The sequence below is a fragment of the Osmerus mordax genome, chromosome 3 (assembly GCF_038355195.1).
Source record: "Osmerus mordax isolate fOsmMor3 chromosome 3, fOsmMor3.pri, whole genome shotgun sequence".
NCBI lineage: Eukaryota > Metazoa > Chordata > Actinopteri > Osmeriformes > Osmeridae > Osmerus > Osmerus mordax.
Genome location: NC_090052.1, coordinates 7,347,982 through 7,374,921, shown reverse-complemented (window position 1 = coordinate 7,374,921; position 26,940 = coordinate 7,347,982). Strand labels below are relative to the sequence as shown.

At 42.8% G+C, this 26,940-nt stretch overlaps 1 protein-coding gene and 1 pseudogene across 2 annotated transcripts in view; one reads left to right on the top strand and one right to left on the bottom strand.

The window, feature by feature from the left end:
• The window catches only part of nlk1 (nemo-like kinase, type 1), a 50,013-nt gene that overhangs the window by 7,672 nt on the left and 15,401 nt on the right, over positions 1-26,940 (top strand). The gene's annotated exons all lie outside the window — the stretch shown is intronic.
• On the bottom strand, positions 1,498-26,542 carry LOC136937873 (uncharacterized; annotated as a pseudogene).

Sequence of the window (26,940 nt, the reverse complement as noted above, 5' to 3'; positions counted from 1 at the left end):
GCACGAGCACAATTGGCTGCCGAACTACAAACTCTGCCATAGCCTACTTTGTTATTAGTCAAAATGGCAAAGAAATCTGTGGCACGGCAGCATTTCATTAAAGTACATTTACAAAGTACTGGGTGACTCGAAAAACGTTGAATGCAAACTCTGCCAACAACGGTTTATTTTTCATAGTTCGACGTTGAATATGATACTTACCAAAACGTAAGTTGGCCTAGCCCTACTTCGCTCATGCTAACATGCTGGTTTGAAAAATGAATATGCCTATTATAAGAATCACATCCAAATCGAATGACATTATCTTCTCCGGCCAAGAAAACAAAATCTTTCGCTGTTGCACCGTTCCCCACTCAGCTTCTACGTAAGTTCGCATACTGCAAGTTTTCAGGCAGTGATAAGCACGCTCTGATTTGCATGTTAAACAAACAATATTTTTAATTTGTAGTACATTGTAAGAGATATTACATAACACATTTTGTATTATATCGGCATTCGGTAACAACAGGACTGGTGACACGAGACTTATTATTAGTAATTAGCTTATTTTATAGCGGCTGAATCTGGAATGTCCAGCAGCTACATTGATGAATGTTTGTACATTTATGTTTGTCTAGTTATCAATCTCCCTTCTTACTTTGTATTTCTTTCATATTATCTCTTAAAACAGTGAGGTAAAACATCACACAAAAGGGTTTGATGAAAAAAATTGTGACATTTATAGAAAAAAAAAACTTTTCAAATTTCGATTAGTCGATTTTCAGAAGTGTTAAGTCGAGTCTTGGTCGACCAAAGAAAATCTTAGTCGGGGACAGCACTACAGAAATGGCACATCCTAAGGAAAACTCATTATGGGACTGCTTGTATTGGCTCTAATTCTGCACCAAGGCTGAATTTCGGGAAAGAGACTTCAGATACAGTATTAGGGGTACAAGTATCAGTACAACATGCCATGGGACCTTTATTTACTTGCCATCTTTTAAACCACATGCCTTCTTGTTTTCTTTAACATTGATTGGGATATATTTACTGCAATAGAAAATACAGTACGCGTACATTATGAAGTGCAAAATGAATTTATTTTAGATTTCAACATGCTATGGTTGGGGCACAGATGGGCAGACTCCTGAACTTTTAAGGAAAAATAACGCTGAAATTAGGGCTGCACGATCATGGCCAAAATGATAATCACGATTATTTTGATCAATATTGAGATCACGATATATTATAACGATTATTTGTTGATTTTAACCAAAACAAATTTTATTGTCACAATGCATTGTACCTGCATAATGGATGTGAATACAACTCAAAATATACAATCAATAAAAAACAAATATTCCATAACAGAATGTAACCAAATGAGAACTTTTCAGAATAATGCAGAAAAGACTAGTTTACAGGTTTTTGGAAAGAAACACTAGCCTGTCAACATTTTCTGGCTTGAGGGATGAGCGAAGGCAGGTCACCACATTCCCCCCTGTGCTGAACACCCTCTCAGAGTGAGAACTTGTAGCCGGGATACATAAGTACTTCTTCGCCAGTTTTGAGAGACATGGGAAGAGTCTCTGATTCCCTCCACCAGTCAAGCGGGTCCTCCTCACTGTCTAGGTTACCTGATTGTAGGTACGACTGTAGCTCAGAAGATGTAGCTTGTTGTTCTTGGAGAGGACTGAGTCTTTGTGTGGCTCCCTCAGCAGTCTTGAAGAAACCCAAGGTCTTTTTCTTTTTTGTAGTGGGTGCATCCTCAGCAGTCTCACCATGGGGATCAGTTGGGCCCATCTCCTTGAAGAGTGTAGTAAATAAGATATGAATAATGAATAGCCCTAATAATTCAACCTATTCAACACTCATTTCCAGAGAGTACATTACACCATTGGATTTCATATCATTTTAATCCACTTAAAATCATAAATGTATCATACATTCTGTGTATCTAACATCAATATAATTACTTACAGCCATGGCTGCAGGTGCAGTCCGCGCCATTTCAGAAGTCAGTCTGGCATGAGTTGGTGCAACATTGTCCTCACTGACGTAGCTCAGCTTGAAGCGTGGATCAAGCGTAGAAGCCATATCAAGCAGTTCTTGTGTCAGGGAGTCATTGTATTTTCCATCCAGATAGCTCAGGATTTTTGTCTTGATGGTGCAGGTTAGTTTCTCATCATCGTTCACTTTCAAGATGGAGGATCTGAAAAGGTGGAGGACTGGCTTCACAAAGGAAACGCTGACATACTTCTCACTGGAAAGCGCATCAGTAAATTCCGATAGAGGGCTGAGGGATTTGTTGAGGACCTCTGTGTCCTGCCAGGTGGAGATGAGGTGTCGGGCTTTTCTGTCATCGGACAAGACCAGAGAAATCGCCCTCTGCTGCTCCAGGACTCATGCAATCATTGCCTGCCTTGATCCCCACCTTGTGGGACACTCGGTCTTCAGTGTATGCTCTGGAAGCTTCAGTTCTCGTTGTGCCTTTGTTAGCTCCTTTTTAGGTCGCCAGCTGTAAGAGAAACTGCTTACCAGCTTTTTGCAGAGACCCACTGCTCGGTCAATCCGAGGATCTCTCACTGCATACTCTAAGAAAGAATATTTGATAAACAACCCCAATCATATTATTCAATATTTAAGTGAGTGAAATCTTATGTCAGACAACATGAGTAAAACGGTTTAGTTTTGGTTTCTCAACAACAACACTAGCAGAAATAAGTTATATTTGGCTACTATTGTTATTATCAGTAACATATTCACACACATTAGCACAATAAGTACTGATCAACTACAAGTAATTATCGCAAATAGCATAATTGTTCAATTAATTATATATGTTTAACTCGTATACAATTCTTTAAATTAATTTTTTAATATAACTAGGGTGGACAATAGAACGTGTCATTTTTGGCCAAGACTAACCAACTGTCAAATAATGTGGAACGCCGGTAGCAAACGCATTGAATCGAATGGTAATTTAGCCTGAATGTAGCTAAGAACGCCACTGAGAAATCTGGCACCGGAATTTTCAGGTCCACGTCCTTTTCTTAGCTCTATAACTAGCGACTACTAGTGAGATATTAAAAACAAACATGCCAGTTAACATGTAGACACTTACCCCTTAATGCTATCAAATGTTGGTTGGTAAAGTTAGATTCAACCCTTAAATCGGGGGGGGGGTACCGTAAGGGCGTACCCCCCCTCCCCTTCATAAGTACGGATGAGCCTTACGGTACCGTAAGGCTCATCCGTACTTATTTATATTTATAATACAATTAGTGTATACTTTTTGTCTATCATAAACAAACAGAGGTGTTCAAATCAAGGTATTTGAAGAAAATGGGCAATGCCAATGTCACAACAAGCACCCAACACCCAAGCCTTATTCAAGGTTAAATACACCCCAAGGTGGCCAAAAAATGTATTACAGCAGTAGCGCCAAACGTGACAAACATTTGTGGTCTCGATTTAACCCTTGTGTTATCTTCGGGTCATTCTGACCCATCAGTCAAAACTGATAGTAAATTTTTGGTCTGTCCACCCTAATATAACTTTTCTCACCTACTGCTAGATGGAGACTGTGACCAAAGCACTGGAGCCTAGTCCAATTATTTTGAGAAGCTGCCTTCACCACATTAGCTCTGTACCTCGCAGGTAGTGCCACCTTGGAAAAAGAATTGCGCGAGGGGATCACCTATCGTTTATCCAAAGTGTTGACCAAGAATTTGAAGCCTTTGTTTGTCAGTGTTTATTGGGCACGTCTTTGGCCAAATGAAATGTGACTGCATTCGTTATTTCACTGTTTCTTTGGGAGGTGGATGGGTATGGTGATGCCCTAAAGAGGCTCGCTTCGATGGATGCCTGAGTTGATGTTGTTTTGATAAGTCTTTGCAACGCATTTCTTGGCCTCATACATTCATCGTATTGAACTTTATGGTGTTTTTTTAAGTGGTTAAAGAGGTTCGTTGTGTTGCTTTGTGGCACCAACACAACTTTAAGGCACTCTTTGCATATGACCTGTTCTTGTTTTGTGTCGCTTGCCTTGAACCCAAAATGCATCATCACACAAAAGGATGACGATACGATTCTCGGGACAAGGCCCTCGGTGTCGCCCTCTGCTACGTTAGACATTTTTTTGTTTTCTTTGTTAAGATAGTAGCCTTATGACCGACTGCCATCTCTTGTGGAATTTTCCTAACGTTACTCTGTCCTCTGTGACCGACATCTAGAAACTACGTTTTTTTTTTTTTTTTTTTTATCAACGTTGGGCTACACCATTCCGGGAGGGGGGTGGGAGGGTCGCGGGGCTGAAGCCAACTTGATGTGTTGAATGCTCAGAGCACGTTTTAAAACTTATTCTTAAAATACACATTACTGTTTTAATTAAAGGACATGAAATGTTCACTTTAGGAGGTTATTTAACAATAATATGAGTTCCACTAGTCTGCCTTTGGTCCCCCAGTGGCTAGAAATTTCGATAGGTGTAAACCAAGTCCTGGGTATTCTTCTCCACCTTTGAGAAAATGAAAACTGAAACGCTCAGTTTTGAAAATGTTCCTATTGTGATGTCACAATGGGGAAGGTTACCTCCCCTTTCTCTGCTTTGCCCGCAAAGAGAATTTGGCCCACCAATGAGAAAATGAGCTACGACCCTGCAAGCGCGATATTGGTTTTTCCTCGAGACATCATGGCTTCCAAACGACCGAAGCATGGCAGTTAGCCCCGCCTCTTTCTTCCTCATAGCATTTAAAGCTACAGACACAGAAATAGCACGTCCTGAGGAAAGCTCATTGTGGGACTGCTCGTAGTGGCTGTAATTCTGGACCAAGTCTGAATTTCAGGAAAGAGACTTCCGATACAGTATTAAGGGACCACGAGGGCTGCAACTAACGATTATTTGAATAATCGATTAATCTGTCGATTCTTTTTTCGATTAATCGATGAATCGGATTAAAAAACAAAAAAGCATTAATTTCCAACCCTTTATTCAAAAACAGAACTGACAATGCAAATTCACAGTGCAAAAAATCTTCAGAATGTGCACAAACAGGCACACAATTTTGAAAAAGTTATTAATATTAGCGTGGATTTAATGCTATTTTCCAAGATGAGCAATTTATTTGAGTTTTGTTTAAAACTTTAATGAAAATTGCAAGGTTGTGGAAGGAGGCCAGACTTTATTAGAATAATCTGGTGTATATTTAAGATTTTTTAACAAAACTTTGAAAAAAGTTACGATTTGCGAGGATTAAGCTATTTTCAAAGATTAGTGATTTTCTATCATTTTATTTGAAACTTCATTGAAAAAGTAAAGGCTGTGGAAGTATACCAGACATTGTTAAGATACTCTGGTGTCTTTTTGCGGTTTTATATTCCCAAAATATTATAAAAGTCTACATTTTTCAAAATGGTATGGTTTTTTTTCACCCGATCCCTAACGCGATGCTGCAAGTAGCTCCTCCGAATGTGAGACGGATGTCGAATATGAAACTAACTTCACCTCGGTCAATTAACACACTGTTTCGATGTATTTAGTGTGAAATGCTCCCACACTTTGGATGACTTGGGTCGTACTGATTTCTCTGCCTCCCATGTGTTTCAGAACAACGTTACTCAACAACGTCTCTCCAATGGCCTTTCCTCTAGCTCCGCTCCGCGCTCAACTAAACTTTGTTTTTTAAATACATCTCCGCGACATATTGAGTGGCGTAATAATCGCGCGACACAACGAATCTATAATGAAATTAGTTGCCAACGCTTTTAATAATCGATTTTAATCGATTTAATCGATTCGTTGTTGCAGCCCTAGGGACCACTAAGGCCTATATAAAAGCATCCAAAAACATACAAGAAGATTGCGTACGGCCAAAACTTTAAGTACCTACGCACAGAAATAATTCATGTATAAAACTGGTCATATGCCAGGTCATGCGCACCTTTCCTTTATAAATCACCATCAACGTGAGATTGACCGCACGTGAACGAGTCATGTTGACTCCGCCTTGCCTCCTCCCATTAATGAATATGCAGATGGACTATAAATGCGCACCTGAGGTCAATTCTTTGTCTGAATTAAAATGGCTAAACACGCAAATCATAAACATTTCACAGACTGTGAGATCGATGTTCTAACGAGGTGGAGGCGAGGAAATGTGTCCTGTTTGGCGGCCTGTCATCAAGTATTAGCAAGCCCAAACAAAATCTGCAGATTTTTTTTTCTTCACATTTTCTGCGGTTATTCAGACTGAAAATCTGCGGAATTCCGCTAGCTTTCCTGTTATGTCGGAGTGACCGAAGATGTTCCACAACAGTTTGACGCCTAATATGGTCGATTGAATGTTGACATACTTTGCAAAAAAGTATTTATCCATCCTCATAAAGATCCCCTGAAAATTCCCTGGTAATTTTGGTTGATAAGTGTTTTCGTGTCAATTATCTTCAAGGCTGAATCTTGGGATTATACAGTAGCTAGTCTAACGTGAACGTTACTGTATCAGTTTATGGGCTGACAGACTTCCTTCAATTGCTATCACAGACCTACACTGGTGGCAATGGGCTCTGTTTACAGGTTAAATATTTCTAAAGAATAGAGACGAGACGTAATATGAGTTGACAAGTTTATTAAAATTTTGCCTCAGACAAATGCATTCGATTTTAAATTCCGTGGGTTTTCGTCAGAATTACGTTTGGGCCTGGGTATTGGCAACAAAAGGAAGTCGGCGGAGTGGAAAACTCACTAGGGCCGTAAATGCGGTGGGTTCGGAGAACCGGACCATGGCAGAAATTACGAAGAAATGGTCCGCGTTTCGAAATTAAGAAACGCGTGGTGGTCCTTTGGAGGTGCCTCCTGTGCGTTATGGATGAGCCAGAGTCACGTTCACAGAGACACTTGCATGTGAATCATCCACATCAATGATCAAACTTTTATTAGCGGAGGTAATTGTTTTTTTCAAGTCAACGTCATAGATGTATGACAGTAACTGTAGTGGAAACTTTATTTTGTAATGTTTGAGTTTCGGCACTTTTCAGTTAAAATTCACCACGTTATAGAGCCAGACAAAACTTTGCGGATGGCCCGCACATTTTCACGTCTGCTCTTGAGTCTTGTTTACGCTCTCAACGAAGGCAGTCGCATTTTCTTTCCCTCTCCTCCCCCTGACCTTCCCTGCTTGCTTCCCTGCTTGGCTTCTATCGTATTGTCTAGTTATTCACTGAGAAATGCTCTGAAGTTTCAATCATTTGGATAGTTTTTGAAGATATTACTCAAAATCAAATACTACAAAAAGGAACAACCTGAGAGGACTGAAGCCCAAGGAGAACAGAAGTATTTTGGGCTGCCCTCCAAGACTGACCACAGGCAAGCAAACTAAAGCTTGTTCCCTGTAGAACTATGGCTTGTAATGACTGCAAACAACTTACTCAGAGGATAGTTGAACTGGAGCTAAGAGTCAGAACCCTCTTAGATATCAGAGAGACCGAAGACTTCATAGATTCCATGCTACCTAGCCCGGAGGCTAAGCTACCTGCCAATGAGCCACCCTTGGAACCAGCTTTCTCTCCACTGGCCGTTGGACCGGATGAGTCATGGCCTGCTCTCGGCGCTAAACCAAAGAGGCCTAGCGCCGCTTCTACCTTCATCAGAGATGGGACTGTCACCAAGGATAAACAGCAAAAAAAGCGAGGCAGAAACTCTTCCCGCATCACCTCTCCTCCTGTCACACTCAGAAACAGTTTCGAACCACTGGGAACTTTCTCTCCCTTGTGTGTGGAATCCAAGGCGAAGAGGCACAGGAGTGCTAGCCACGCAGCTAACAAACATGAAGGGCCCAGATCGCCGACACACCATGATGGTAGCTACTACACACATGCAAATCCAACACATCATCGTCTGCTGCGACCGGGAGTCCCCCATTTCACTCCAAGCCCCTCTCGGACCACTCGGGGCGCTGTTCGACCCCCTATCAAGCCTAATCAGACAACAATATCACAGGATTATCAAGATCCAAGGTATGCTAAGACTACCCACAGCCCATCAACACTTAGAGGAGCTAACACTGCTAGCACTATAGAATCTACTGCTAGCACTAACGCAGTGTCTAACCTTGGTCTAGCACAAGGTCCTATCATTGCTAACCCAAATAAGATAAGAACTAGCCCCGCAGCTACTGATAAGGCAAACGTTAGAAATGCAAACACAACACCACATATGGCCACTATCTTGATTGGAGATGCCATGACAGCACATGTTAAACTGGCAAAGACAGAAAATATTTGTCTTAGCAACAAATCTGTCGAGGAACTGTCCTCAGAGGTACAAACAATCCTCAACAATAAACCAAACAACCCTAAGATTATCATCCACACTGGCTCGTTTGATATCCTACACAAGAAAACTGGCACTGAGATACTTAAAAAACATTTCACCCAGCTACTGAACACACTTAACAGATATCAAGATGTGTTCATCAGTGGACCGATTGCATGCTTTCGCAGAGGAAAAGAAGCCTTCAGTCGACTACTATCTTTCAACACATGGTTGGCATCTGTCTGTCTGCCACACAAACTGAGATTTATCGATAACTTCAATGTGTTCTGGAACTGTGCAGACCGTTTTCAAGCTGACGGACTCCACCCAAACCGTAGAGGATCTCGACTACTAACAGCAAACATCAATCACGTGCTCCTGACCACAAATCAAGCTTCTCTCCCTATCCCTGTTGTGTCTAAGCTGACTGACGCATCCCAAACAACCTCCCATGGAACAGAACAGAACATTCAAACAGCCTCCTGCAAGGACATGGGCCCTGCACAGATCTGCACCCCCCGGATGAATTCCCTTGTGATGGAACAGCTCAGTGACAGAGACTTTCCCAAAGCAAAGCTACGCTAGGACAGCCACCATGCTATTTCATTGGACATACCGGTCATCATCACAAACAGAAAATGGCATGGTAAAATGCATGGTTACAAACCTGAAACTGGTGTTAGAAGTCACAGAACTATCCATATTCTTCCAACAGATTTATCTACCCCTGTTTTATCTGTTAATACCCCACAGATGAAACTGGCCCTTCTAAATGTTAGATCACTAAATAACAAAACATTCCTAGTTAATGATCTGGTCAAAGAAAACAACTTAGACTGCATCTGTCTAACAGAAACCTGGCTAAACAATGACACGGCAACAGCAACTTTAATAGAAGCGTGTCCGCCTGATTACAGCTTTCACCAAGTTTCAAGGACATCAAAAAAAGGTGGAGGAGTCGCAGCTATTTTCTCCTCTAAACTGTTGTTCAAAATCACTGAGCTAGGTGAATTCACATCATATGAATATCTTGCTATAGAGCTCAAAACCGAATCAATACTTTTTGTTATTATATATCGGCCACCCAAGCACTCGCCAATATTCATACAAGAATTCTCTGAACTATTATCACTATGTGTCACTAGATATGACAAAGTAGTTTTAAACGGAGACTTAAATATCCAAGTAAATAAAAAAAGCAGACCCAAGAACTATTGAGCTCTTAAATCTCCTTGACAGTTTCAATCTAACTCAACACATAACAGACCCAACACACCGGCACGGAAACACACTAGATCTAGTGATAACAACTGGACTAAATATCAATAATATATCAATAACTGATCTACCCCTCTCAGACCATCGTTATATACTTTTTAATGTGGAAATTATGCTAACAAAAACCAAAAAGGAATTCTTAGTCCATAGAAGATATTTAGACGATACAGCTATGATGACATTTTCTGAACAATTTGCTCTATATGAGCCGAATAACCATGATTACCATGAATGAAATGGTAGAGAACCTCAATGATGCACTATTGTCTGTGTTAGACTCTGTTGCACCACTGAAAACCAAAAAGAAGTGCACAAGCAGAACCTCCCCATGGCTGAGAAAAAAAAATGTTAGTGAAACGAAAAGAAAATGCCGTGCAGCAGAGAGAAAATGGAGGAAAACAAAGATCACTATCCACTACAATATCTACAAAGATACACTAACCACCTATAACAAAACCATCTTGCAAGGAGAGAATATTTCTCCAACATTATTACAGAAAATGCCAGAAATTCCAGAGTTCTTTTCTCCACCATTGACCAGCTGCTAAACACTGTCCCTGCCCCACCTCCATCCTCAGCAGTTAAATGTGAAGAGCTTGCTTTGTTCTTCAAGAACAAAATAACTTTGATCAGAGCGAGTATTATTAATAGTGGGGTCGAAACTGACATCAGTAGATTCTGCAACATAACCATGAGCACATTTACCTGTATCACACTTGGTGAACTTTCCAAAATTGTCAGCGAATCTAACTCCACAACCTCAGATATTGATCCTATACCCACAACATAAAAGCGAGTGTTTGATAGTGTCTCAGGTCCGGTGCTAGAGATTATAAACACATCCCTTAGAACTGGCGTCTTCCCAGATGCCTTCAAAACAGCTGTTGTAAAGCCCCTATTAAAGAAACCCAAATTGGATAACAGTCTACTTGCAAATTACAGACCAATATCAAACCTCCCATTTATTAAAGTACTGGAAAAGATAGTTTTAGTCCAATTAAATTATTTTCTTGAAGAAAATAACATCCTGGAAGTCTCGCAGTCAGGTGTCAGGAAATATCACAGTACTGAAATTGCTCTCACCAAAATAATTAGCGACCTCAGACTAAACTCTGATGCAAATAAAGTCTCTATCCTTATCCTGTTAGATCTCAGTGCAGCATTTGATACAATTGATCACGACATCCTAATCAATAGACTGGAAAAGCTTATTGGGTTCACGGATAGTGTATTGAACTGGCTGAAATCATATATCACAGGAAGGAAGTTTTATGTTAGTTTAGGTGACCATAGGTCCAAGATACATGAGAACTGCTACGGGGTTGCTCAAGGAAGCTGCTTAGGTCCATTACTTTTTTCTCTTTATATGTTACCACTCGGCGACATAATCAGAGAACATAACATAGATTTCCATAGCTATGCGGATGACACACAACTATATATATCCACTGAACCCAACGATGCAACGGCCATCAATTCCATTACAAACTGCCTGTTGGCAATAAACAAATGGATGAATGATAACTTTCTTAAATTAAATGAAGACAAAACCGAAGTCCTACTATGTGGCCCCAAATCCAAAAGAGAGATGCTTATTAAGAATTTTGGAGGCTTAACCCCCTGTCTTAAACCAGAGGTGACTAGTCTCGGCGTAATCCTGGACTCAGATTTGAATTTCAACTCTCACATTAATAAAGTGACCAAAACGGCTTTCTTTCACCTGAGGAATATAGCAAAGGTACGACCATTCATAAACCAAAATGATGCAGAGAAGTTAATTCATGCTTTTATATCCAGCCGGCTGGACTACTGTAACGCACTTATCACTGGTCTTCCCAAGAAAACCACTGAAAGACTACAGCTCATTCAAAATTCTGCAGCTAGATTATTAACCAAAACTAAAAGGAGAGAACACATTAGTCCTGTCCTAGCTACTTTACGCTGGCTCCCTGTTACCTTCAGAATTGACTTTAAGGTTCTTTTCCTCACATACAAAGCTCTACACGGACAAGGACCTAGCTACATTGCTAACTCCTTTATAAACTACACACCAGCTAGAACACTGCGATCATCAAATGCAGGCCTATTAGAGGTCACCAGAAGCAGTCATAAGAAGATTGGTGATTCGGCCTTTGTCAATTACGCCCCAAAACTATGGAACAAATTACCCATAAATATTAGGGAAGCTAACACTCTAGACATTTTTAAAAGACAGCTTAAAACCTACCTTTGTACCGAAGCACCGAAGTAATTTTATCTCAAAAGGGTTTTCCTACTTTTTAAAGTTGTTTTCTTTCTTGAACAGAGATCTTATTGGGATTTTTATTTTTGTTTGAATTATTTATCACTTGTATTATTGTTTTTATTGATTTTATGTAAAGCACCTTGAGCTACAATTCTTGTATGAAATGTGCTATATAAATAAAGTCTTACTTACTTACTTACTCCAAAGTTTCCATGGCGGCCCGCACATTCTCACATCAAGTACATTTTTATACATCCCACCGTGTGCGTGAAAACCAGCGTTTTTCACAAGCTTTTCGTGCATACGCAATGTTTATACACGAGGCCCCCGCTGCCACAATGCCCCTCGTATGGATCCATAACATAAATCAAGGGTCTTATTTCTATGAGTGTAACAGGTGATGTACTGATGGAAATGGCTTTGTACTTGGTTGCAATTACTGTAATTAAAGTCACCCATAACAAAACACGCGGCATTGGGTGAGATTAACTGCAGTCTCTGTAGCACAAAAACATCACCTTGTTTGCATTTTTTGCCTTAGGGTGGATACAGTCAAGAACACATGAGTCAATTCCCTGGGCAAGTAATATGCTTTCACAAAAACTGAAAACACCTATCAGGAGTCGCTGTATGACCAGCACCAATGGGTCTGTCAGTGGAATTCAACAGAAGGGACATGTATTTCACACGTACACGTTTCAAGGTAATTGGAGGAATGGCTGATTTTAAGTTCTTTAAGTTTTTCACAAATTGTCACTGTAGAGAAAAATCCATGTTGCAGACAGTATGGGTTTGTAAGGCTGGGTGTCACCCTGCCCCCACCTCTCATATCCTAAAATCTCGAGTTCCTGAACAGAGTCTCTACTTAATGATTCTCTGTGAGAAATATTAATCTATCAAGCATTGCATAGTCAGTCGGTGAACAAGTTTAAGAAAGCTTTTTTGCTTGCGGCCGGCCCACATAGGGAGTCAGTTGGCTGAGCGGTGAGGGAGTCGGGCTAGTAATTCGAAGGTTGCCAGTTCGATTCCCGGTCATGCCAACTGACGTTGTGTCCTTGGGCAAGGCACTTCACCCTACTTGCCTCGGGGGAATGTCCCTGTACTTACTGTAAGTCGCTCTGGATAAGAGCATCTGCTAAATGACTAAATGTAAAAGGAGACAAAAACATTAAACGCCATTGTGCTACAAAGTTTGTCTGCTAGCATGTTGTGCTAGCTACCTATTTAAACAGAACCGCTCTTGACAGTCATTGGTTAAAACAAAGGCATGCAAATGTCCCAAGGCTCTTCTTCATTGGCTCCTTGCATAGACTTGGCGCGTGCGTGCGTGTTTACGACATCAACCCTGATTGAAACACAACAGGATCTCCGGTCCTGGGGTCGTAAAAGATCCTTAACATAAGTGTCAACAAATGGTCACCAGACCTTGCGTCTCCACCTATAGTCCTTGTCACACAGTATCTTAAAACAACCACAACCCCCTCTAAGTCCTCAGCCCCAAGATAAGGGTCTTGTATGATTACCCAGAGTTCAGATTTGGGGTTAGGCCTCTCTTTGCACCCAAGGAATACTGAACACAGAATCATTCTTATGCAGGATAAATGTGTTACATCTTTAATTTTTCCAACAGTCTCATACCTCATTGTGTAACTTACTGTCGCATTGCTAGTCATATGTTGATCAGGGTCAAGATGTGGTCTGATTGGTTGTTCAGATAATAGTTTGGTATAAAGGGAATTGTGAAGCATTGTTATTTGTATTCCTGATCTCCTGAGGGAAGTAGCGGTCCTAGCACATTTGGCGCAGTAGGCAAGATTTATTACCACAGGATAAATTGGGCCGTAGGTCAACAGACAGGGACATCGTTACTGATACATAATGGTCGCTATATGGCGCTTCTCGCACGGAGCTAAAGGCAAGGTCGGAAAATGAACTTGCATTCGTCAATCCGTCATCCATTTCAGTGTTGTTAGTCAGTGATTATTTCATTAGAACGTTTGTTGTCTAGCCGTTCAATCATTCAGCAGAATTAAATGTATTATGAAAGATGTTAAACAAGTTGGGGGTTAGACTGTAGTTGGTCTATAAATGCGTAGCCCGACATTATCAACATATTGTCGGCTGACAATGATCACTTTTTTGTCTCCAGTCAAAAGTAGTGTAGCGACCTGGCAAGGGAGTTTTGGGTTAGTGGGGTCAGCCTGTCAATAGTATATATCTACACACAGGGACATCATAAACATTCAAGGGTCTGATAGATCCTGTTATCCTGGCCAAACAGTTATTGTTCTTTATTTATTGACAGGGCACAATCCATTTATTGTATATGCAAAAATGAGAGAAGTGTATTAGTTTGGAACTTCTAAGCTAGATCTCTGCTTGCTCTCCCGTTTGTCCTGCTCCCTGAACATTAAATTGTACTGTGGCTTGTGTGTTTACATCAACACAAATTCAAAAACTCTATTCTAGTTTCTAATTAGGCTACTGCTCATCGCTGGTGGAGCTTATGACTGTTGTGTTCACGCTTGTAGTTTGGTTCTCTTGAGTCTTGGATCTCTTGATCTGGACAAAAAAATAATAATTAGGCTGTAGCCTATTTCCTAGTCCTGGTTCGCTAACAGAGCAATCGCATCAAAGTTTGTTTTCATCTAACCAAACTAAGTGAGAATGTACCCTTAGTTGCAGACTATTTTATTTAACACTGGAATTTGTTCTGTCCTGTGAGGCTGCATTTGCCCCAGTGCAAACGCTAAGGAAGCGCACTGTGAATAGGGCCATCATCATTGAATACAAAAAAATGTGTTTATTAGTTACGTTTATGTGCTTTTCAAAACATCTTATTTACATTTATTCATTTAGCAGATGCTTTTATCCAAAGCGACTTCCAAGAGAGAGCTTTACAAAAGTGCATAGGTTACTGATCATAACAACGAGATAGCCACCAAAACCAAATAAGTGCCAAAGGCAAGAACCATAACAGCATGTAGTTAAACAAGTTACAACTAGAGAGGGTACAATTTCTGGGGAAATTGGAGGGTGTGCTTGCTTGCGTCGGTTGCACAGGGGTCCGTTTTTGAATGACATTTTTACAACTGATATTTCTGTATATTTTATATAAAAATGCATACTTATTATTTATAAAGATTACATATATTTAAAAGCATTTTTTTTGCTGCTCATTTACAACTGAAAATACGAGTGAAGTATAGAATGAAATAGATGTCTTCTCATTTCCCCTGCAAGAGGCAACCGGTGTAAAAATTGACCTAATCTCTATGACTTAAACGTAATTTTAAGTTTTTCCCTTCTCATGATATTTTCAGGCATTTAGCCTACTCATTGCATTCATTCATTAATAAAGAACCCCCTTTGAAGATTATTCTACGATGTTACCCGGTAGTAGAAGATGGAATCACGATTCAAACAGTACCATCTGCTAACTGAAAATATGCCCCCCAAAACGTAAATAAGCTTGACATTTATTTAGTGGAAAATCGCTCATTCATAAAAAGCTCACTGGTAGCAATCATTGTCAGTAACAACGCAAAATGCGATATAGCCCTGTGTGGAGAAGCTGCCCCGGTAAATTCTACTACTACAGTACAGTACTAGACTACTGCTGTGTTCGTCTTGGTAGCGATTGCGTTGGTTGAATTCGATTTAACGTTCCGTTGTACGGTTTAGGCTGAAATTAATTATTTTCATGAACAGATTGACAAAGTTTAGGCTGTGGCAATGAAGTTCAGGTTAGTAGTCAGATTGTTTCAACTATTGAAAGACTTTTGAGTAAGGGGAGTGCCGAACATGTTCTGTCGCCGTTTGACTTGAACAGCTGAGGAGTTTTTGTTAGCTACTCACACTAGTGTCTCGGGGAGGCTACAGCGTTGCAGTGAGCTACACTGGTTTGAAACCACAGGTAATGGTAATTTCACCAACAAATCGTTTACTAATGTCAGAATAAATCATATAACGAAAAAGTATATGTGAGGAATGTTTATTTTAACGATTGAAAACAGATACATCATAGACCACTGTAGTATGTGTTGCCCGGGCAACACAGGCTAATGTCATGATGCTAATACTTCAGTGAAATAGTAGACTACTGTTTCCGAAAGTAGATGTACTTCCTTAATAATATCAGTTTATATTGTACATTACACATCACAATTGTGTGTCATATCACAAAGTAAAATGAGTAAGTAGTTATCACCCTGGCCTCTTTGCTTGTGGCGTTTCTGCAGCTGCCTTGCAGTAAAGCTATAGTTAGCCTAGCTATCCTCCAAGTTAACAGATGCGAAACGAATGTTCTGCCAAAGGTAGTCACGCGTGTTTTCGTGACGTTAGTGACGTAGTGACGTTAGTAACGTCAGTGACTGTGGCTAGCAAATTAGCCACCGTTAGCTTCACTTTTCGCCACAAAAACTTAACTTAAGCCCAAACCATGCAACGGAACGTAAATTCCAATAGAAGCAACTCAATCGCTACCAAGACGAAACTGTTGACAACTACGTTGTCTATGGAGTCCAAATATTGACTGAGTTTTAGGGGGGCAAAAAGAATAAAAATAATAATAATAATAATATATATGTGAGAGAACAAAGGTTGTGCCCTTGCCGAAGGCAAAGCACACCCAATTAAACAACATGAACCGCAAAAGTGTACTTGTAGAAAGCAAGCAACAGTAATATATTTCACAGCGAGTACAATAATTTGTAATCGGTTACAACTAACCAACAAGAGAAACAAGTCTCAATAAGAGTCATTGTGATCCTGGAGGAAACTAACATCAGGTCCATCAAATCTTTACTAAGTACCGTTGTACTCCTGGAACAAGTGCGTCTTGAGCCTTTTCTTGAAGGTGGGGAGACAGTCAGTGTCTCTGATGGAGGTGGGGAGTTGATTCCACCATTGGGGGGCCAGACACTAGAAGAGCTTGTGTTGGGAACGGGCGCTCTTGAGCGGTGGGACCACCAGACGGTTGTCAGAAGAAGACCGTAGGTGGCGGTTGGGGGTGTAAGGCTGGAGGAGAGACTTGATGTAGTCGGGTGCAGTCCCGTTCACTTCTAGGTCAGTACCAGGGTCTTGAATCTGATACGGCCGTGATGGAAAGCCAGTGGAGGGAGATGAGGAGCGGGGTAACATGGGAGCGTCTGGGCCAGACGGGCCGCCACGTTCTGAATCCTCTGGAGAGGGCGGGTTGCGCATGCTGGGAGACCGTCGAGCAGCGAGTTGCAGTAGTCCAACTTTGAGAGGACAAGTGCTTGGACTAGCAGCTGGGTGGAATGCTCAGATAGGTATCTCCTGATCTTCCGGATGTTGTAGAGGGTGAATCTACACGACTGGGAGACCGCAGCAATGTGGGCCGTGAGGGAGAGCTCGTCATCCATGGTCACCCCGAGGTTCCTGGCAGAGGATGAAGGGGTCACCGTCGCCGATCCCAGGGTGATTGAGAGATCGTGGGAGATGGAGGGTTTGGCCGGGATGGTGAGGAGTTCTGTTTTGGCGAGGTTCAGCTGGAGGTGTTGCTCGGTCATCCAGGCGGAGACGTCTGTGAGGCAGGCCTCGATCCTAGCTGAGATCCCCGGATCAGTCGGGGGGAACGACAGGTACAGCTGCGTGTCGTCAACATAGCAGTGGTAGGAGAAGCCATGGGAGGTGATGATTGGTCCAAGCGAGGTGGTGTAGAGGGAGAAGAGGAGGGGTCCAAGGACGGATCCCTGTGGGACACCAGTGGAGAGCTGGCGGGGGCCTGACACTTTGCCTCCCCAGGAGACCTGGTAGGATCTTCCCAACAGGTAGGATGAGATCTCTGAAGTGCAGTGCCAGTGATGCCCATCTCAGAAAGTCTGGCGAGCAGGATCTGATGGTTAACCATATCAAACGCTGCAGAAAGGTCCAGCAGAATGATGACGGATGACCTCGAAGCCGCTCTGGCAGACTGGAGGGCCGTGGTGACTGACAGGAGGGCAGTTTCTGTGGAGTGGCCAGTCTTGAAGCCCGATTGGTTAGGGTCAAGCAGGTTGTTCTGAGAGAGGATATTTGACAGTTGGTTAGATACAGCGCGTTCAATTGTTTTAGAAAAGAAGGGTAGTAGTGATACCGGTCTGTAGTTCTGGAGGACAGCTGGGTTACTGGAGGGTTTTTTGAGTAGAGGGCTAACTCTGGCCTGTTTGAAGGCAGAGGGGAAAGTGCTGGAAGTAAGAGAAGAGTTAAGGACATGGAGGAGAAAAATTATGATGGAGGGAGAGATGGTTTGAAAGAGAGGGGAGGGGACTGGATCAAGGGGACAGGAGGTGGGGCGATGAGAGAGAATGAGGTCAGAGATCTCTGCCTCGGACAGGGGAGAGAAAGCGTTTAGACATTTAGTTGGGTCAGTCATAGAGGGTGAGTGGGTAGGAAAGGTGGGTTCAGGGAACTGACTGCTAATGTTAGCAACTTTTTTCTCAAAGAAGGAGGCGAAGTCGTCTGCTGTCAGGGTGGAGGGGGAGGGTGGGGGAGGTGGGTTAAGAAGGGTGGAGAAGGTAGATAAAAGTTTGTGAGGGTTTGAGACAGAGTTAATTTTGTTCAGGAAGTTGTGGGTTTTAGCATCAGTTATGCGGGCAGAGAAGGATTTGAGGAGGGAGTGATACTTATCGAGGTCCAGATACGCCATCTCCTCTCAGCTGGAAGGATGGACAGAAGGATGTACTGTTCTTCACAAATCACATCCGTGAGCCACGGGCAGGAGGGAGAAGATCGCGCAGGCCTGGTTGACAGGGGACAGAGAGTGTCAAGAGATGCAGTTAGTGTGGATAACAGGGTGTTGGTGGCAGTGTCAGTGGGGTGGCACATAAACTTGTCAATGGGAGGGACGGAAGATGTTACAATGGAGGAGAAATGGGAGGGAGATAGGGAGCGCAAATTGGTCGCACTATGCGACCAAAATGTGTGCGGTGCGACTAAATTTTTTCATAGGTCGCACCGGTGCACCTAACCTCCTCGCATCCGCTGTCTTTCCACAAACGAAGTGATTGTTATCCTAAAACGGAACTGACACTCATGGTTGGATCATATCGTGGTCTAAACCAATCAGAGACAGAAATGGGGCGGGTCTTTGCCTCTGATTGGCTGTGGTCCAGATATTCCTGTAGCTCCGTGCAGTGTGATTGAAATTACGACCTGAGCACCAGAGTCAGTTTAGCAGACCTGGGCATTGTATGGCCCGCGGGCCATAACCGGCCACAGGCTGTCTCAATCCGGCCCACGTGAGGTAAATCAAAAATTTAAAATAAATAAATGTGTTGAGCGGTAGTAAATATATATAGTCCTGAAAGACTACAGTGATCAGGCGATTTACATATGTGCGCTTGCGCAACCTCACCGACAGGAGAGTTAGCTGTTGGTTAGCCCTCGAAAATGAGAAACTTTGCCACTGATTAACTTTTAACAAGACATGGACTTCTAAGTATCTGTTTACTGAGGTCAAAGTGAAAGCTGTGAAGAAAAAAACCTAACGCGGACATAATAAGAACTTGACTGATTCAGTGGGCGCGGGCTGATGGTTTGCTAGTTGAACTGCAGACCCTGATTATTACCTGTCAGCTGTCCTTGGCATATCCACCTCATTCAGACAGATTTCGATGCACTTGTTCAAGACCACTGGATTTCTCTCACAGAACAAAATGAACTGAAAAAACGTTAAACGCTAATCAAAATATATACTTTACTGCTTTTTACAATGGGAGAAAATGAATAGTGAGCAAATTGATGAGGCCCTCCAACACATTTCAGGTTTCTCATGTGGCCACTTGTAAAAATGAATTGCGGACCCCTGAGTTACGAAGCTGGGCCATGGAGCTAACACATGGAGCTAGGATTTTGATGCTAGGGAGAGTGTGGCAAGATGATTTAGCCAAGGGCAAGAAGGCCAAATTACAGGTGTTGGCCATCTGAAGGGCATGGGACAGCAAGGTGGGACCCGCTATAAGACTTTGAGCCATGAAATGTTAGGTCTCAGTTCAGGGAAGCACTTTTAAACTGTAGCACTTTCTATTTTGAAATTTTTTATTTTGCTTAAAATGTTTTAGTTTGGTAGCTCAGTGAATCACTTAAAATATTATTTTTTAAATATATACAGATTGTGCTTCAAATAAAAAAAAAATTTACCTACACCTTATTCTTGTTTAAGATCATTTACATAATATATATGAATGTATATGGAGCGTGATAAAAAGACTGACCTTGAAATTGTGGCGACGCAAGGAAAAATTTGGGTGCACCTACATTTTGTGCTGGTGCACCTAAATAAGAGTTAGGCGCACCAGTGCAACCAAGGCAACAAGTTAGTCTGGAGCCCTGTCCATCATCCGGGAGGACGCTGAGGAGCATGTCCAGCTCCTCCACAAAGTCGGCTATCGGCCCTGGTGGGCGGTAGAGGACAACTAAAAATGCTTTGATAGTATCAGTTAGCATCGCATAATGGTGTTCAAATGATTTGGCAGTAACAGAGAGTGGGGTGGATGTGTATTTAATATGTGGGGAAAGGAGCAAACCTGTCCCACCACCTCGCCCGGTTGAGCGGGATGAGTGAGGGAACGAGTGGTTGACGGAGAGAGCAGCTGGAGTTGCAGTGTTCTCTGGGCGGATCCATGTCTCTGTCAGCGCAAGGGCGTGAAGAGAAGCATGGGATTCAAACGCCGGGATGAAGTCTGCTTTGTTCACAGCAGACTGGCAGTTCCAGAGCCCAATAGAAAGAGAGAGGGCAGGTGGAGAAGATCTGGATAGGTAGCTGAGATTAGAAGTGGACCGTATATACTTTGTGACATATCTACGTCTACGAGTGGTGTAATGAACGGGAATGCTGAAGAAACGCAGGCTAGCTATGAATATGTTCTAGGTAGGTTTAAATACAAATAGGGTGATGCTTATCAGAAGAGGTGATCCGCCTCGTCGGCCATCCTCGGTGGACTCACGCAGGAAGACTCCCTGTCTTTGTTTGACCAATTTTTCGTGCACCGAGACTGCCAGACGAGGCTGCCTCTGCATTGCTAGCCGCCTTAAATATGCTAAAGTCGCAGCTGACAATGGCCCTAATTATGTAAACAAAGCCAGGGTCTCACTCGGCGGCAAGTACCCTGAAACTCGATCACTAGCTAGCTACCTATTGACCAATTTAGCTGCTATACCCTTACCCTCTGTCCTTGAGACAGAGGGTAAGGGTAAGTTTTAGCTAAACACAAATGAATGAAACAAACTCTGGTTACTTACAGTCAGATGGCAGTCACGAAGTACACTCAGTAAGACACTATTCGCTCAGTTCTGGTAATTTGCTTAATATGGTACTGAAACGAAAGGTCTGGGTCCATTGTGACTGCAAAATGTTTTACCAGCTGGCTTTGAGAGACTTTGACGCCGTCTAGGTCTAAGGTCAGATTGGATAAATTATTTCTGTATTTTTTAGGACCAGAAATTTGAACTTCGGTTTTATCCGAATTAAGAAGGAAATTTGCAGTCATCCAAGTTCTTAACCCAGAAACACATTTTTCCATAGCATGTGGAAATTCTCCATACTTTATAGACATATATAGCTGAGTATCATCTGCATAACGGTGAAAATTTACGCCATAGCTTCTAATTATGTTTCCTAAAGGCAACATATAGAGTGAAAATAACAGAGGGCCTAGAACTGAACCCTGCGGTACTCCGTATTTTACAGTGGAGCTCCTGGATGAGCAGCCATCATAGTGGACATATTGTGATCTATCAGATAGATACGATCTAAACCACTTAAGTGACGTACCAGAAATCCCAACATAGTTCTCCATACGTTCCAGGAGAATCTCATGATCCACAGTGTCAAAAGCTGCTCTTAGGTCTAGAAGAACCAGGACAGAGATAGAGCCCGCGTCAGAGGCTAATAATAGATCATTGACTACCTTGGCTAATGCAGTTTCAGTGCTGTGGTGGAGACGAAATCCAGACTGGAGAGGTTCATAAAGCTGATTTGAGGAGAGGTGCTCAGTGAGCTGTTGTGCCACAGCCTTTTCTAAAATTTGAGAGAAATGGCAAATTTGAAATTGGCCTGTAGTTGCTAAGACAACCTGGATCCAGGTTTGTTTTTTTAAGAAGAGGCTTAATAATGGCTTGTTTGAAATCTTTGGGGACTTGGCCAGTTACAATAGATTCATTAATAATACTAAGCATGGGTGGTCCAATAATAGGGAGAAGTTCCCTACAGAGTTTGGCAGGGAGGGGATCGAGAAGGCAGCTAGTAGGTTTCGAGGAGTCTATCAGCTCGATGAACACTTCCATAGAAATAGGGTTAAAGTGAGTGAGAGCCTCAACATGCAGCATGCTTGGTATAGAGGAAAGTTCAGTGTTGATGGCCACTCCTCCAGGACTAGTCTGTAGTTTGTCCCTTATTGCATAGATTTTTTGGTCAAAGAAGTCTAAGAAATCATTGGGAGAGAGGTCTGAACTAACACAGAATGTACTTTTCTTAGTGAGTTTTGCAACAGTATCAAATAGGAACTTAGTGTTGTGTTTGTTCTTACTAATCAACTTAGAGAAATATTCTGATCTGGACCTGATGAGGACTTGCTTGTACTCCATTTGGCTGTCCTTCCAGGCCAGGCGGAAAACCTCCAATTTAGTGGTACGCCACTTATGTTCTAGTTTTCTAGTGGACCTCTTGAGAGTGCGGGTTTCCTCTGAATACCATGGAGCCAGTTGTCTTTTCTTTTCCTTGGTTTGAGTGGGGCAACAGAGTTTAGGGATAGCTGAAGAACCAAATTCAGATCCCTCGTTTGAACATTTAATGATTTATTTGGGACGTCAAGTGCTTATAGTGCAGCGGGTAGAATACTAGCCAGTTCCAGAGCTGTGTTTGGGGTTATGCAGCGTCTAGTAGAAATATTCTGAGTGCCTCCAAGGCTCTGGCAGAGGTCCATTTTGAAGGTAACCAGGCAGTGGTCTGATAATATCGGATTGTGGGGGTGGACAATGACGTCACTAATCTTGATTCCCCGCGTGAGAACTAAATCCAATGTATGCGAGTGAAGATGGGTAGGTTTGGAAACCACCTGAGTGAGACCTGTGGAATACATGAGAGCAGTAACGGCCTTACTTAAAGGATCCTTTGGGTCATCCACATGAATGTTAAAATCACCCATAATTAAGATGTTATCAGTATATGTCACAAGATCAGCACTAAAATCTGCAAATTCCTCCAGGAAGAGGGAATACGGGCCGGGGGGCCGGTATAGAGTAACTATACAAAATGAGGGAGGGGGGGCAGGAGTACTAGCATTATTCCTTTTTAAAGTAGTTGGTGGTTTCATGCTAATTATTTCAAATGATTTAAAGGTGTTTACAGATTAAAGGCTGAGGTTGAAGCTAGCTTCATATATCATAGCAACACCACCACCTTTCTTTGATACACGAGGGATGTGTGAGTACGGAGGCGATGCTTCATTCAGGGGGGAATATTCGTCAGGTTTTAACCAGGTTTCGGTGAGTCCAATCAAGTCCAGGCTGCATTCGGACATCAGATCATTAATCAAAACGACCTTTGTGGATAGATATCTGATGTTTAGGAGCCCAACATTCCAGTATGGGATTTTGGCAGCTTTAGACGTAGATAATTCTTCTGAAAAGGTGGCACTTTCACCAGTAAACTTAGTAGGAAGAGCAACGGGGGAGCAAGGCTGAATACATATTAAATTGGTATAATTCCTAATAATTGAAGGCCGAAATTTAGAAAAAGTCTCAATGGGAAAAACGACATCAGCAACCACACTACAAGCTAGGCTATCGGGCCCCCAACAGCTCACAACATACCCATCAACAAACCTATCAGACTCTCTAAGAGACTGTGGCCCGGCTTGTTCTAGTGAGTGTCAGGCCTGCTCTAAAATAGTTTCAATATTCCTAGACAATAGAAAAGCACCTCTCCACCTTGGATGGAGCCCGTCACTTTTCAACAAGCCAGGTTTGGCCCAGAAACGAGACCAATTATCTACAAATCCTAAACCCTGTTCTGAGCAGAAGCGAGCCAACCAACGGTTAAGAGAGACAAGTCTGCTGTAGATCTCGTCAGTCCCCCTAACAGGTAGTGGGCCAGAGACTATTACTCGATGCCGACACATCTTTTGAGCAAGGTCACATGCCCGAGCTATATTAACCTTCGTGACCACTGACTGCCTCAGCTTAACATCATTGGTGCCGACATGAATGACAATATTCTCATACCTATCATCAGTGCGTGCGCCATGTGCCTTAGCTTGGACCTTTGCCTTAGCCCTAGTGCTAGCCAGCACCCTAAGATTAGCTTCTATGTCGGTAGCTCTGGCCCCAGGTACACAGTAAACTGTCGCTGGTTGCTCCAATCTAATGTTACGAGTGATGGAGTCACCGATCACTAACGTCTGAGGAGTCCCACTCCCACCATGCTGCAAAGGTGAAACCGGTGGGGCTAATCTTGAGTCCTCCTTCGCGCTAGGACTCCCTGATGTTGCGCCAGTCGCATCTAAAGTTACTAGCATACGTTCTTCCTCAAGCGACTGGACGCGACTCTCTAACAGAGTCAACTTTTCGAGCAAAATGACACATGTAGGACAATGTGAGTGGGTGTGAGACATTATAGTTAACTTACGTTAATAGTTTATGCAAGTTCAGTTAGGTCCATAAGTATTTGGACATTGACACAATTTTCAGCATTTTGGCTCTGTATACCACCACAATGGATTTGAAATGAAACAATCAAGATGTGCTTTAAGTGCAGACTTTCAGCTTTAATTTCAGGGTATTTACATCCAAATCAGGTGAAGGTCCCGCTCTCTTCAGAGGATTCAGAACGCGGCGGCCCGCCTGGTCTACAGTCTACCCAGTCGCTCCCATGTTACCCCGCTCCTCATCTCTCTCCACTGGCTACCTATCATGGCCCGTATCAGATTCAAGACCCTGGTATTGACCTTCCGAGCAGTGAACGGGACTGCATCCGTCTACATCAAGTCTCTCCTGCAGCCCACCCGTCACCTAAGGTCTTCTTCAGACAACCGCCTGGTGGTCCCACCGCTCAAGACCGCCCGGTCCCAACACAAGCTCTTCTCCTGTCTGGCCCCCCAGTGGTGGAATCAACTCCCCACCTCCATCAGAGACACTGACTGTCTCTCCACCTTCAAGAAAAGGCTCAAGACGCACTTGTTCCGGGAGTACAACGGTACTTTGGAACGGTTCGCTTGACCCGATGTTAGTTTCCTCAAGGATCACAATGACTCTTTCTTAGAGACTTGTTGCTCTTGTGGTTAGTGGTAACTGATTTAAATTTTAGTTCTCGCTGTGATATATTGTTTTATTACTGTTGCTTGCTTTTTTCCACAGGTACACTTGCACTTATAGCTGTTCTTATTGTTTAATTGTAACTTGTTTAACTACATGCTCTTATGGTTCTTCCCTTTGGCACTTACTTTGGTTGTTCACAATGTGTGCTTCATATTTTGGCTATCTTGTTGTTATGATCAGTGACCTATGCACTTTGTAAAGCTCTCTCTTGGAAGTCGCTTTGGATAAAAGCGTCTGCTAAATGAATAAATGTAAATGTAAATGTGAAGGGTGTAGGAATTACAACACATTTTATATGTGGCCCCCCCCTTTTTAAGGGACCAAAAATAATTGGACAAACTAACATAATCATAAATCTAATTGTCACTTTTAATACTTGGTTGCAAATCCTTTGCAGTCAATGACAGCCTGAAGTCTGGAACCCATAGACATCACCAGACGCTGGGTTTTGGCCCTGGTGATGCTCTGCCAGGCCTCTACTGCAACTGTCTTCAGTTCCTGCTTGTTCTTGGGGCATTTTCCCTTCAGTTTTGTCTTTAGCAAGTGAAATGCATGCTCAATTGGATTTAGGTCAGGTGATTGACTTGGCCATTGCAGATTATTCCGCTTCTTTGCCTTAAAAAACTCTTTGGTTGCTTTCGCAGTATGCTTCGGGTCATTGTCCATCTGCACTGTGAAGCGCCGTCCTATGAGTTCTGAAGCATTTGGCTGAATCTGAGCAGATAATATTGCCCGAAACACTTCAGAATTCATCCTACTGCTTTTGTCAGCAGTCACATCATCGATAAATACAAGGGAACCAGTTCCATTGGCAGCCATACATGCCCACGCCATAACACTACCTCCACCATGCTTCACTGATGAGGTGGTATGCTTTGGATCATGAGCAGTTCCTTCCCTTCTCCATACTCTTCTCTTCCCATCATTCTGGTACAAGTTGATCTTGGTCTCATCTGTCCATAGGATGTTGTTCCAGAACTGTACAGGCTCTTTTATATGTTTTTTGGCAAACTCTAATCTGGTCTTCCTGTTTTTGAGACTCACCAATGGTTTACCAACCTTTGCGTGGAAAGTGGCTTACGCACATTTTCAGCCCCGTTTTGTGCATACGCAAGCTTTATAAATGAGACCCCTGGGCAGGTGTGAAAGCTAGGGGTGTGCTGTGGGGGTGGGTGAGTCCTTGGGGCTGTGAGGGGATGGTGGAATGTGCCGAGCCCAAGGTGTGCAGGGCTGGTGGGGGTGTGGCATTGTCCAGGTGACGAGGTGTGAGGCAGCTGTCTGGGGGGAGTGGTGGGTGACTCGTTGAACCTATTGTAGTAAATGTTCAGGTCGTTGGCCCACTGCAGGTCCCTCTCAGCCTGGGGGAGGGGTGCCTCTTGTAGTTGGCCTTGCCCTCCCTGATCTTCCATCTCAGCTCCTTCTGTACAGACCTGAGCTCCTCGCTGTCCCCTGACCTAAAAACTCTCTTCTCCTTCAGGAGAGCTTTGATGTCCAGGGTAATCCACGGCTTGTTGTTTGCAAAACACTGTACCTTTTTGGATGGCACAGTGTTCTCAAAACAGAAGTTGATGTAGCCTGTTAAAGTGTCTGTGATGGCTTTGATGTCCTCCCCGTGTGGGTCACAGAGCTCAGTTATAGGTTGTACATGCGTAGTTCGCTCCTCTCATGCAAGAGATAGGACCTTGCTGGGGTGCAGAACACATGCGCCCCAAACAGCTGATTTATTAGAGGGCTTGTCAAATACATTATGATAGGGCCTGTTATGTCTGTCACAACCAATCAGATCACTCAACACAATTAAGAAGTT